We start from the raw sequence: 12,073 nt of genomic DNA on the forward strand, positions 1-12,073 counted from the left end.
TTCTGTTAGTATTAACCTTCAAGAGAAAGTTGTTAAAATTTCATGATATTCTTCTCCTTATGTTTTGAGCATTTGACTATGAGAAAGCTATGTTTAAAGTGGGTGCCGCGTTTCCTAACTAACAATGGACGATACATGGTAAACCTCGTCCAAAGTGTCCGAAAGCACATCAATCGACTGGAAAGCTCTATGGTTTCGGTACTTTAAGATGCGTGCGTAGTGTAATATTCATCGACTATCTTGAGAAGGGAAATACTATCACCAATGAATATTTTATAGGGTTATTGAAGCGTTTGAAGGCCGACATTGCAATGAAACGAACCTCATCCACCGTATCCGCCAGATTTGGCTCCCAGCGACTACTGGCTATTCGCAGACCTGAAAAAAAATGCTCACTGGTGAGAAATTTCACCAGAACGAAGAGGTTATCGCTGAAACTGAGGCCTATTTGGAGGCAATGGATAGATCGTTCTACAAAAGGACCGACTCATGATGGACTCTTTTCTTGATGGAGTCCTGGACTTTTCAGCCCATGTGTTAAACTACTCCTGGGACTCTAGAATTGAACTCCAACATAATTGGTTTTACCAGCGACTTATTGAGCAACCCTTCGTCGTAGGACTCCTGCCCCCGAATCGTGCAACTAAAGTCAATCTCGGACGATGAATGTGCATCGATTGCGTTTGAACGTCTCGTGCGCCTCCCGCTCGAATCATTTCCGATTCTTGAGGCCCTTGTCTGGGCCGCCAAGTGCCTTTAGAGCCGGGGCCGCGCGTGACGGAAAAGTGCGGCTGCAGTGCCCGCCAAGCACCCCGGGCGGCCGTGCTCTTGCGTCGAGAGCGTCGTGCATCGGTTGAACTGGGTCATTTCTTGAAGCACCTAAACCGACCGATAGCCGGCCCTTGTCCCGGGCACATCCTGGTCCGCTCGCACATATGTCGCGTTCCGCTGATGTCGTCCCATTATGTTTGACGCGCGCCCTGTGAAGGGCATTAGTGGCGGGCTTGATATTCGGGCGCACAATATAATGGCCTTTCCATGAGCGACCGAGCGGCAGGAAGCTGAAAAGACTGCAAAGTGGATTCGCTTGGAAGTTCCACCCGGTGGCTAATGGTATCGAGCACGAGAAACGCTCCAGCTGGCACCCCGAAGGCTGGCCGGCTTCGGGGACCGGTCAGGACGCCCAATCAAGCCGGGGCCGTGTGCTAATCGGACGTCCAGAAAATGCGGCGAAAATGCTGCCTCCCCCCTGGAGGTCTTGGTGCGGTCCGCCATGTCAGCGGAAACGGTGAATAGGGAAAAGAAAAAGGAAGACACAAAACCTGGCCACACAAAAGCAACCCACGGTGCTGGTGGCTGTGATGGCATCTCCGGGCGAGTGACAAACGTCTTCCAAGGGCCGCCCTTCGACGTCGGAAAGCGGCCCAAAAAGGCGATTGAAAGTATTGTTCCTTTGGGTCCCGTCGTGTTGGGCGCCGTTATGCGCTTAGAATAGCTAATAACGGTCATAAATTATGCGCCCCGGCTGCAATACGCCCAACGCCCCGCAGCGCGAAGGTGTTGCGCGGTTCCGGTGTCATTCCAATTAAATGCCTCACACACCTCACGCATGTCGGGGGAGGGCTTTGGGCGATTGCTCAATTCGACGGTTGCAGCATGGCAAAGCCAGGGCAATGCGCTGGCAAGGTGCTGCCCGGCGCTACTATTTGGTCGGATTTGTCGCCAGCGGTTGGTGTCGATCCGTGGGTTGGTTTAATAACTACGTCCCGGGCCGTGGCCCGGTGCAGCAATGCAATTAGCAGTGGGCCAGCGGCAGCAGAAAGATTTCACAACCGTGGCCACCGCCGGATGGTATACGTGTGGCGGGTGGGCGGTGCTGATGAATTGTTTAGCATAATGCTGGGGCTTGGGAGTTACTCAGCTCAGCTGAAGCTCATAAAATTAACATGAAATTGGATTAGTCGAAAAGCGTTTAACGCGAAGAGATCAACAGACTTGCTCCTTGTTGTCAACCGTTTCTTCCAATAATCGAGCCGACTATCATCGACCATCACTTCTACGAATTGGCATAGATTTTCACCATATTTTTTCCAAACCATATTATGTTTCCAAACTTTACGATATGTCCTGGGCGTAAAAAATGTTTCTTATTGCGGCCCACGGTTTCGGTTGGGCTGTGTTCCTCGAGCATCGCCCTCGGATAAAGTGTCCGACTTTATTGGTCGGCTTTTCCATCCCGGGAGAAGGCATTCCCCAGGTTTGGCCCCAGATCTCAGAAGGTGACGCGGGATAAGCCTTCACGCGCGAAGGGACTGATTGGTTGATGAAGAACGTGGCGATAGCCGCACGAACATAGACTCCGCCATCCCCATGAACGAGTCCTGCCATCCTTCGCAAGGGCCAGGTGAGTGTTTAGGGCACCCATCACGGCGGAGCACGTTTCGACCTTCGCTAATTTCACGACTCTCGCTCGATGGTTCGTCTCTGACGTGCCTGACGCGATCGGAAATTGATATCGTTCCTATCTTCTGGCAGTGCCAGATTATGCTGCTTATGCAGAGAAAAAGATAGAGAAGGTCAATCGGATGAGAGCGGAACCGCAAAGTGTCGCCGGTGAAGGCAAGGGACTGCCACTGTTCTGCGCGACCGAAGATGTAACTCCGGTGACTCCTGACCAGGGTTCGGATTCAATCAAACGGCGACCCGGCGGGGGGCGCCGGGGCACGGATTTATGTGCCTTTCTTTGGCCTTCCACCGAGCGCCACGTGGCTGGCCGGGTCGGGCTTTCGGGTGTCGAGCTGAAGGATAATTCCGTCCATTCAACGCTTGTCGCCTATCGAGCGGAGAAAAAGGAGCTCGTCATCCGTGAACTGTCATCAAATTTGTTCGGTGCGTTGATAGAGCGCCACGTTTAGGCAAAAGGGTTCCCCGTATTCCCCCCTTCCCAGTACCAGCTTCGTCCCGGTTCCCAGCCGCTCCTTTGTGCTGCGGGACCGTCGCGGGCGAAGATGAAATTCTGGTCACGTTCTCGGTTAAGCACACCGGAAATGGATATTGAAGACATTTGTGGCGGAGCCACTCCCATGGTCGGAAACTCGGGCGGGGGGCTGGGGTTAGTCTGGAGAATGACGGGAATGTTTCCGAATGTTTTAGAGTGCGTGCCGAGATTTCGCAATCGCGCGCGCGGGAAAAGTGGCCAGCGGTTGGGGTAGGTTAAGGGTTAACACTCGCCCGGGCTGTTTATGAAGTTTATGCTCGGAAGACGTTTTACGATGCATATTTTAAGGTGCACGGGGCGCGCGCGTGCGATTTATGACGAGTTGCGGAACGATTTAATCGGCAACAGTTTGACGTTGGACGCGGAGTCGTCCGTCCGTCGTCATAAAAGGGTGTCAGAGTGTTGCGGGGGCCACCCGCTGAATTATCGCCCGTCATCACGGAGAGGATGTGCATCGAAATCAATCTGTGGCCGTTTATGCACCCTGCTAAATGTTGCCATCGGCCGATCGTTAAGGAACCACCCGATGGGAGGCAGCTTTTATGACTACCCAATTTAATGAACATCAAACTGAGGCGTTACTTTGTGCAGCGGGCAATGTGTTTATGGAACAAATTGGCAAAGCAAATAAAGGCGCTTCGCTGTGTTAAAAGAAGCTGACGGTTGCAACGTAAGAACAGAGCTGTTTATTTAAAAAAAATGCATCCAATGCCTTTTTCTGAGGAGAAGATTACAAAACATGGTTTGAAATAATGTAACCTTCTAAAAAGTATTTTGTTTTGACTGACTAATCATAATTTGCTGCAAAAGCCCCTTCGAAACGAATTCCCAGAAACAGGCTTAGGAAAACCTTAAAATAGAATTTGCCGACTGTCTGGCCATGCCGAATGTATAAATTGAAGTTATTTTCCTTATGTTTTTATATGCGACCAGGTTTCTACTCATTCTTTCCATTTGATATACCATCATTTAAATTAAACATTAAACATTAAAATTAAGTTAAGTGCATTCGCTTGACGAAAAAGCAGTCGAAACACATCGTTTTTTTGCGGAAACTTATGGTGAACCTGCTCCAGCAGCAGTGAAGGCATGTGAGAGATGGTTTCGCCAATTCAAAAGTGGTGTTTTCGTTCTGAAGGACATGCTCTGTTGCGGTGAAAATGGCGGAAGGCGAGAAACGGCAGGAGTTTTTGAATGGAGATCTAGAGTTACAGTTTTTCGCTTCAGTGGAATATGCACTTGCAACTCTTTGGGGATTTTGAAGATGTTGAAAAATGGGTCGACGAATGGTTTTCGACAAATCAAAGAAAATTTGTGTTGGAAAGCGAACAATTTGCATGAGAGATGGGTAAAATGTGTGGAAGTACTTTGAGATTCTGCTGACAATTATATTTTTAAGAGTCTCAAGTCTTCACTAAAGTACTAAGTACTAAGGTATGTAAGTTGAACAGCGTTTTATCCATTCCTTCGATTTGATGTACTAGTATGTACACATATAATTTTTTCATTTGATTTTAAACTTTAAAAATATGTTAAGTATTGTAATATGTTCAGAAAATCAAGTTTCCAAAGTAAATAAATTCCAAAGTTGTTATTTCGACCTACACAACAATGGTCATTGGCTCGTCCGTAGCTGCACCCATTAGTCGGTTTCTAAGCGAAATACATCAGATCGAACCCTGACAGAGCATCAATTGAGTGCAAAACTTTAAGTTGTTGCTTATATTAAGTTATAAATAATAAAAACGATCATCATGGTGCAGTGAAACGTTCTAAAGACAAGGAATTGCGGGAGTTGTTCGAAACACTGAATGTGTCCCGAACAGCAGTGTCCCATCGTTTAAAAGCTACGGGAAAGATCCGTAAGCTCCAAAACTGAACGGCACCATAGACAGCCGGTTTGGAATAGGATTGTCACTGGCGATGCAAAATGGATTTTTTCGGAGAACCCTAAGCAAAAAATTATGGCTTTCACCTGGTGAAGCTGGCACCTGGTTCACGTCTAGTCCAAATGGTCTCCGCTGCCAGAAGATGCTATGTCTGCAAGTTAAGACCAGGAATATATGGTACACCATGCGCTACAAAATGCAGGTGACAATAAATTGAAGTTTTTAATATTGCATTGATGTGAGAGTTTTCTTCATCGAAAAGGCACCATGTATTTCCACAATGTACCGATCGCTGCCGATTAGCCAGTGAGCCGATTTGTTGGCGGCAATTACGCTTCTTACGCCACTCTGTCCCATGCTAATCATGCTTCGGTCAATGCAAACGGTACTTCGGTGCAGTTGTGGTGTGTCGTCCGATCTTTCAGCTTTCCAACCGTTGCAAAGAAATCACCGGAATGTGGAATCTGGAAGCCGAGACCCTTGACCGGCCCGTGACCTCTCCCGTATCCTTCCACCCACCGGGGCGTTACGAAGGCAAGGCGGCAGATGGATGGTGCGACCGCGTCCCGTATGTGCGCGCGTGTGTGTGCGCTACTGAGTGGTTTATTGTCCCGTAATAACTTCCTTCGGTCGCCGGCGATCCACCAACCGTTGGCATCCGTTTATCTGCGGTCGTTTTTCATTCGCATCTGTTGCGCATTTCGGTGCTGGCAGCTCTGGCAGCGCTGGTCGGTCTTTCCGAAAGTCGCCAACCGCCTCGTCCACCCCGTTTCGGACTGATCAGGGAGCTTCCGGACAGTGGGGCCAAGCTAAGATAACTTTCGCACGGCCCGTGTCCTGCGAACACATCGAACTTTGCGCGATAATTCGGCCGGGCGGTGGTGAGTTTCCTTTTTCCTTGCTACGGTCCACGGCAACTCCTGGGCGTTACCCGCTCTACCTCCCGGCTATTTTTCGACAGGACACGGCGCTGAAGAACACACTGAAGAAGTGCAACACAGACACGGACTACGGATTTAAGAAGAGAAATCCACAAGACACACACATATCCCAAAAGGACGTTCGTCTTTGGCTGGTCATCCGAACCGTGAATTGGCCATGGATTTGGCTCCCTTTTTTCAGTGCCCGAAAAGCAATAGCGCTGCAAATTGGTGCGTCCGTTCGCTCTACGGCGAAGGATCAATGCTTCACTTTATCAGCTGTTCGATGGTCGCCATTGGCCGCACCCCGGCCGGGAGCCGTGGAGGGCTGCGGAGCAAAATTAAAAAACTTTCCGCCATCTTTTCGACGAGGAGCAGGACCCTTCAAGGAGTGGGTTTTTTGTGTGTGCTTTTTTCACACATTTCGCCCGGTCCCGGACCGAAGGTCCTGGGCATTCGGTTCGATTGTTTGGCTTTGGCGGCCTGGGGTGAACCGGAACCACCGTTATTCGATTAATTTCCCGGTTCAGGTTGACGATCTGCTGATGATTTGCTGACGCGCTCGGGACATGTTTTTTGTGTGGCAGGATCCGGATCGTGTTCCGCGCAACCCGTTTCGGGGCTGTTCGGTAGCTTCCATCGGGCGATAATTCGGCTTTGGTGTTTTCTGGAGCACTTCCATCTTCGAGGGCTTTGGGGGCTTCGACGTCCTGAATGATTAATGATGTGTGCAAAGCGGAGCACTGTATTTGATTTGACACGCCGCCGATGTTGATGTTGTGATTTTCAGTTTTTCAGTTTTCCCTATTCTTACTTCATCGCCAGTTTGTCAATGTTTTAATGACCCTTCGATATGGCTGCGTCCGTCACCTTGCGGCTAGTGTCGAACTTTTTAGCATGGCGAACGCGCGTTTTAACGACGGCCGCCACTTTATGGTTCGATATTGATTTGATCCAAGCCCAGTTGGGGAAAAATTTTGAACAAATTCCAGACATTTCCGACGCCCAGATGTGTCAGCTCCTGGGATAGTGATCCGTCCCTGTGGACGTCCGTTGAGTGGCCGCCATCTGTCCTTTGGTCCGCTGTTCGCTCGCTCGCTCGCTCGTGCTCCCGTTCGTCATCCGTGTTTCCGCTTGTGAATGAATTTTATTGTTTCCGGTTTTGCGGTGCGAATGGGGAAAGTACCGCGGAACACGGAGCGTCTGTTCGCGCCAATGACTGTTTGGGGCAATGTGGCGCGCTGCGGTGGGCGCGAGCATAAACCGGGCGGATTAAAAGTAAACATTTGCTCAGCTTTCATTCTACGACGGACCTTTGATCTGGCTGGGCCCGTGTCTTCGTGCTGGCGGAACTTCTCACGCATCGTGAGCACCCCGTGACATCATTATGCATTCATCCCGACCCACCCGGTACTCCCGGGTGTTCCTTTCAGCATGATTTATCGGGTTTTCTGTGGACGGTTGACAAATTGACACAAGATGGCACCTGTACCGTGTCCTCTTTGCGCCTTAACCCGAGAGGGGCCGATGTTAAATGGACAAATTTCGGAAACGTGTCACCTGACGTCTGGGGCCCGCGCGGATCGATGCACTTCTACGGGGTGCAACCTGCTCCGTCGAAACCCACTTCCATTTTCAAGCGATCGCAAGGGTCTGGTCTCGTCTGGCACCATTTGTACGCTTCCTTCCAGCTCATTTTTCGTGCACCGTGACGTAGCGTGGCGTGAAACACAAATTGCCCGTTGACGAAAGTGCCAATGGCCGCCGCCGGTTTTGACAGCCACAAAATGAAATGTCTTCTTTCGGGAAGACAACACTCTAAATTAAAGCCTCGAATGGAACTGAGAAAACTTTTTTTCCGGCGTTCATCAAAGTTAACATTGATTAATTACCTTGCATTTTCTGTTTTGTCGTTTGTTTTGCGTGAGGAACACAATGCCCGATTTGCGGATTTATTGTGGCTTATGTTTGTACAAACCAGACAGAGATGAAAACTAACGAAACGACCTTGTTTTGATAATGCCCATAATTTACATATAACACTGTGGTCAAAAGTAGCAGGAATTTCAATTTTGAACTTGTTTGTGACTCCGATAGGACCAAATGGTTTTATTTGGAAGTTTGCAACACTCTCACCAACATCTGTGTTAAATTACTTACGTCTTAATACTAATTCTTCGTTTTTCATAACGACTGCCATTATTGAAAAACTCAATTTAATTAAATTTTACGTGGTTGAATGGTTGAAAATTTCGTAAAAACCCTTCAGTGCGTAAGCTTTATCAGAAACAAGAGTTTATAAGAGGTACAAAATGCTCAAAGGGTCGGAAAGCATTGAAAACGAAGCACGGCCAGGACAACCATCATCGACATCAGCTGGAGAGTCCGAGGCTCTAAAATCGTCGATTGACAGTTCGAGAATTAAGCGCATCATAACTGGAGAGACTTAGATCTACGAGATCATGAGACTTGGATCTGTGAAATGACCTGTGCTAGTCAAGAGTCAAATTTTCTTCAACTGTCGTGTTGTGGTGCTTCATGAATTCCTTCCAAATGGCCAAACTTTCAACAATGAATATGGGTTGTAACCGTTTGTGTAATTTTGTGCGTCCAAAAAGACCAAATTTGTGGAGAAATAATTCTTGGTTTTTGCGTTAAGATCATGCACCATCTCACACTGCACTCATAATTTATGATCATTTCGCCACAAACTCGACCTAGATCGTTCCTCGACCACCGTATTCGCCTCACTTACCACCATGCGACTTCTGCCTATTCGCTTAACTCAAGAGGCTAGAGGTTTTTTGAGTTATAAGCAAATTTCCGTTACTTTTTGACCACAGTTGGTTAGTTTGCATTCCTAAAATATTTTATCGTCTAGCCACGTCATCTTGTGTTTTTCGCTGTCAACCGACGAGAAGACGATCCGGAGCGTCAGGCCACCTACACACGGGTGGGCCAGTGGGCGGTCCCGTCGCGCCCGAATCGATAACTGTCAATCATCAAATCATGTCGTACCGTTGTTCCAATAATTAACCTGTGCCAAAAATAGAATTCCAAACTCGTCGAACCGATCGTGGGATGCCGCTGGGGCCACCGGTGAATTGAGGTGCCCACTCAAAGTTTATCACTTTAATCGCTTCATTACCCAATTCGCGCGAACCGTCGGCGGCACGCTTTTATGCTGCCTGCCCGTCGCCTAGATCACACCGGGAGCACACAGGAGCCTAAATCATGATGCTGTAGAGCCGTGGTGGCTTATCTGTTGCCCCGAAAATAGAGCCTAATTGTGAAACGGCATAGCATAAGAGCCCCCGCCCGAAACGGCACGTGGCAGACGGTATGCCGCCCTTGGCCCTATTTCGGCCCCAAGAAAGCGGGCGGAGTGTGTTTGCTGAGTGCTTCCTTATGGCACCTTTTGCTGGCTTTCTCAAACACCGCTGCTTTCGCTGGTAACAACCGACGTGTAGACAACGAGTCTGACGTCATGAGCGTGCAAAGGTTGTAGAACTTCTGGTCGCACGTGAGGCTGTGAGCAATTTACCGTCGGGATTAACGGCTCCCCGACAGGGTCGTAAGGAAAAGTGGAGAATGAACATACCTCTAGCTTATCGCGCGCTGGGCTGATGCTGCGAAACGACGCGTTTGGTTGTCGAATTACCGAAACCAATCATCGACCCACAAAAGCGACCGTCGAGACCGCGATAGGGCAGCATCAGCATCGGCGGGAGTGACTAAGCATAAGCAATTACCAGGGTATGATTTAACAGCCGTCGTTGACAGCATCCCGCCCGGGGAGGTGTGGCGTGGCGTGGTGCGGCGCGAGGTAGATCAAAGATTACTGTGTCGCGTGGTTCCGCGTTCCTGGAACCGCCCGATGAATCGAACCCCGCAGCCGCCAGTCAGACCTGCTGCTGCTGGCAAAATTGCAAACGTGACATAAAAAAGCACCTCATCCGCCTTCGTGCCCCGCAACGCAAACATTTCCCCTTCAGCACCCGCCTGACAACGGCGGCGTATGGCGTATTTAAGGTGCTAATTTGCTACAGCGCTACCGACGGACGCCAGCCGCCCGGCGGCCCCCTTAGAAGCAATAAAAAATGTTGTGCACAGATACCACGACGAAAAAAAACAACACTTCTCAACCATCTCCGAAAGTAGGTTGAAGTGATTTCAGATGAACTCATAAACGCGCGCGCACACGCAGGCAGGAAAAACAGGAAGACCGCCGCGCGAACGAAACGGAAGTTGATGCTGCGGTGAAGGTAAAAAAGAAACTCATAATAATAAAGTATTAAGAAAAGGAAACAAACCCCAAACAGAAGGGTCCGTCTCGACGCTCACAGAGGCGCCGCCGCCGGTGTCTGGTTAAGGTTTGAATTACGCAAAACGACGACGATTTTGTGATCCGTCGGGTCGGGCTCTTACTTTGAGCATTAATCACCGGCGATAATTGCCGGGGGAATATACACACGTCACGTCTGTGGTCTGTGTCCGTTCCGTTTCAGGGTTTTGTTGGATTTTTATTGTTGATTTACTATGGGGATGAATCAGTCGGGCATGTTGGCACCAAAACACCACATGGGGGTTAGACAAATTTAGTAGAGAGTAGTAAAAATAGCTGAAAATGAATGGAATGTGAATGAACGTTAGAATGAACTTTGAAAATGAATTGAATAACATTTAGTTTGAATAACAATTACCGATACGATTTCAAAGCTTAATGCCCGGTCCACACGCTACGATACCGATGCGATGTAGGCGTAAGTGACGTCTCTCGGAGACGTCATTCATGTCACTGACGCAGATCTACAAATCTGAACAAACGAGCATCAATTTGTGAACAAATTTCAAACAAGTGCCAGTTTGTCGGTTGACTTGTTGATGTTTTGTTTTGGCCTCTTATTTATATTTTGGACGCTTCGTCAACGTTCGCGAAAGTATTTAACTGAATTTATAAAAATTTACGAAAGTCTGCCATGTCTTTGGCAACTAAAAAATAAAAAATATAGTGATCGGAATAAAAAGGCGGAGGCATACGATGCCATTTAAAAGCCATTTCCTCGACACTGTTGGCCTCCCACAGAGGAAGGAATTCCGAGAAAAGGAATTCATGAAAACACAATTTTCATGTCTAGTTTTTTCCAATAGAATAACCACTGCAGTCAGTACCAATAGAATCGTCATGGAAGAAACTACAAGCACCGGTAATTTCCGGAACAACATACAGCTATCGACAATCATCATATACAATTAGCTAGTGGCTTCAAGGAACTTATTGGCCCAACTCATCTAAACTATTGGCAGTAAAAACATCCACATTCGGCAACGGCAATAATAATAATACAACATTAACTGACACATCCAATACACCTTCAGCATTCAGCAGGAAATGCCACATATTGATTAAGATACTCTTTTTATGTTAAATTAAGTTAATTTTTAAGTAAATTTAAAAAATGCCTTCCAATCTGTTCTTCTAAGATAAAAAAAAATACTGTGTTACATCCCGATGATCTATTCAATCATCCAACCAAATTTATTAACTTGCTTGCCTTATCGCATATCTTGGAGTTGAAGGCTGGAGTAATGATTGTTCTTTTGAATCCACCTAAACTTTGTAATGGTACTCGCCTTAACATAAACATGTTAACAAACGAAAACAAATTATCGAGGCCATTTTCAATGTAATATAGAGATGTACTACTGCTCCGAGTTGCCATATTACCGATGGAAAATCGTTAAAATTCTAAGATCCCTAAAATGCGAAGGTCCCAGCTTCTTACTCTATATTCCTTTCAAGACCGTTTTGATTTGTGACCAACGCCGATCGGTGCCCTACAGAGCAAAGACATTCTGCCAGCCAAAAGAATAGCTGATAAGAGGAAGCAGTACACACAAGAAATACGTGAAAAGCATTCTCATTAACAACTTGCTAACCGATCGACCTGTTGATCGTGTTGTTTATTTCGACATGCGTTCGCTGGCGATCGACCTAAACACCGACATTTATTACACCACGAACTAACAGTCGGATGATGCTTTTCCAATTTTTCAGCACACTTTCCGCGAGCGAGGCCAGCGAGCAAGTGGAGCGTTGCAGCCAGGAGACGTGAACGACGACGCCTAGGTGGTTGTGCCTTTTCTGCAATCGACGACCTTCGATCGAACCGGCGGTTGGCTGGGTGTGATCACGGATGGTGTAGGGCCGGCCGGAAGCGCTTCCGGTGACGGTCGGATCGAGTGCGCGCGCGTGATTGAGTGAG

Source organism: Anopheles bellator, chromosome 2, assembly GCF_943735745.2.
Source record: "Anopheles bellator chromosome 2, idAnoBellAS_SP24_06.2, whole genome shotgun sequence".
NCBI lineage: Eukaryota > Metazoa > Arthropoda > Insecta > Diptera > Culicidae > Anopheles > Anopheles bellator.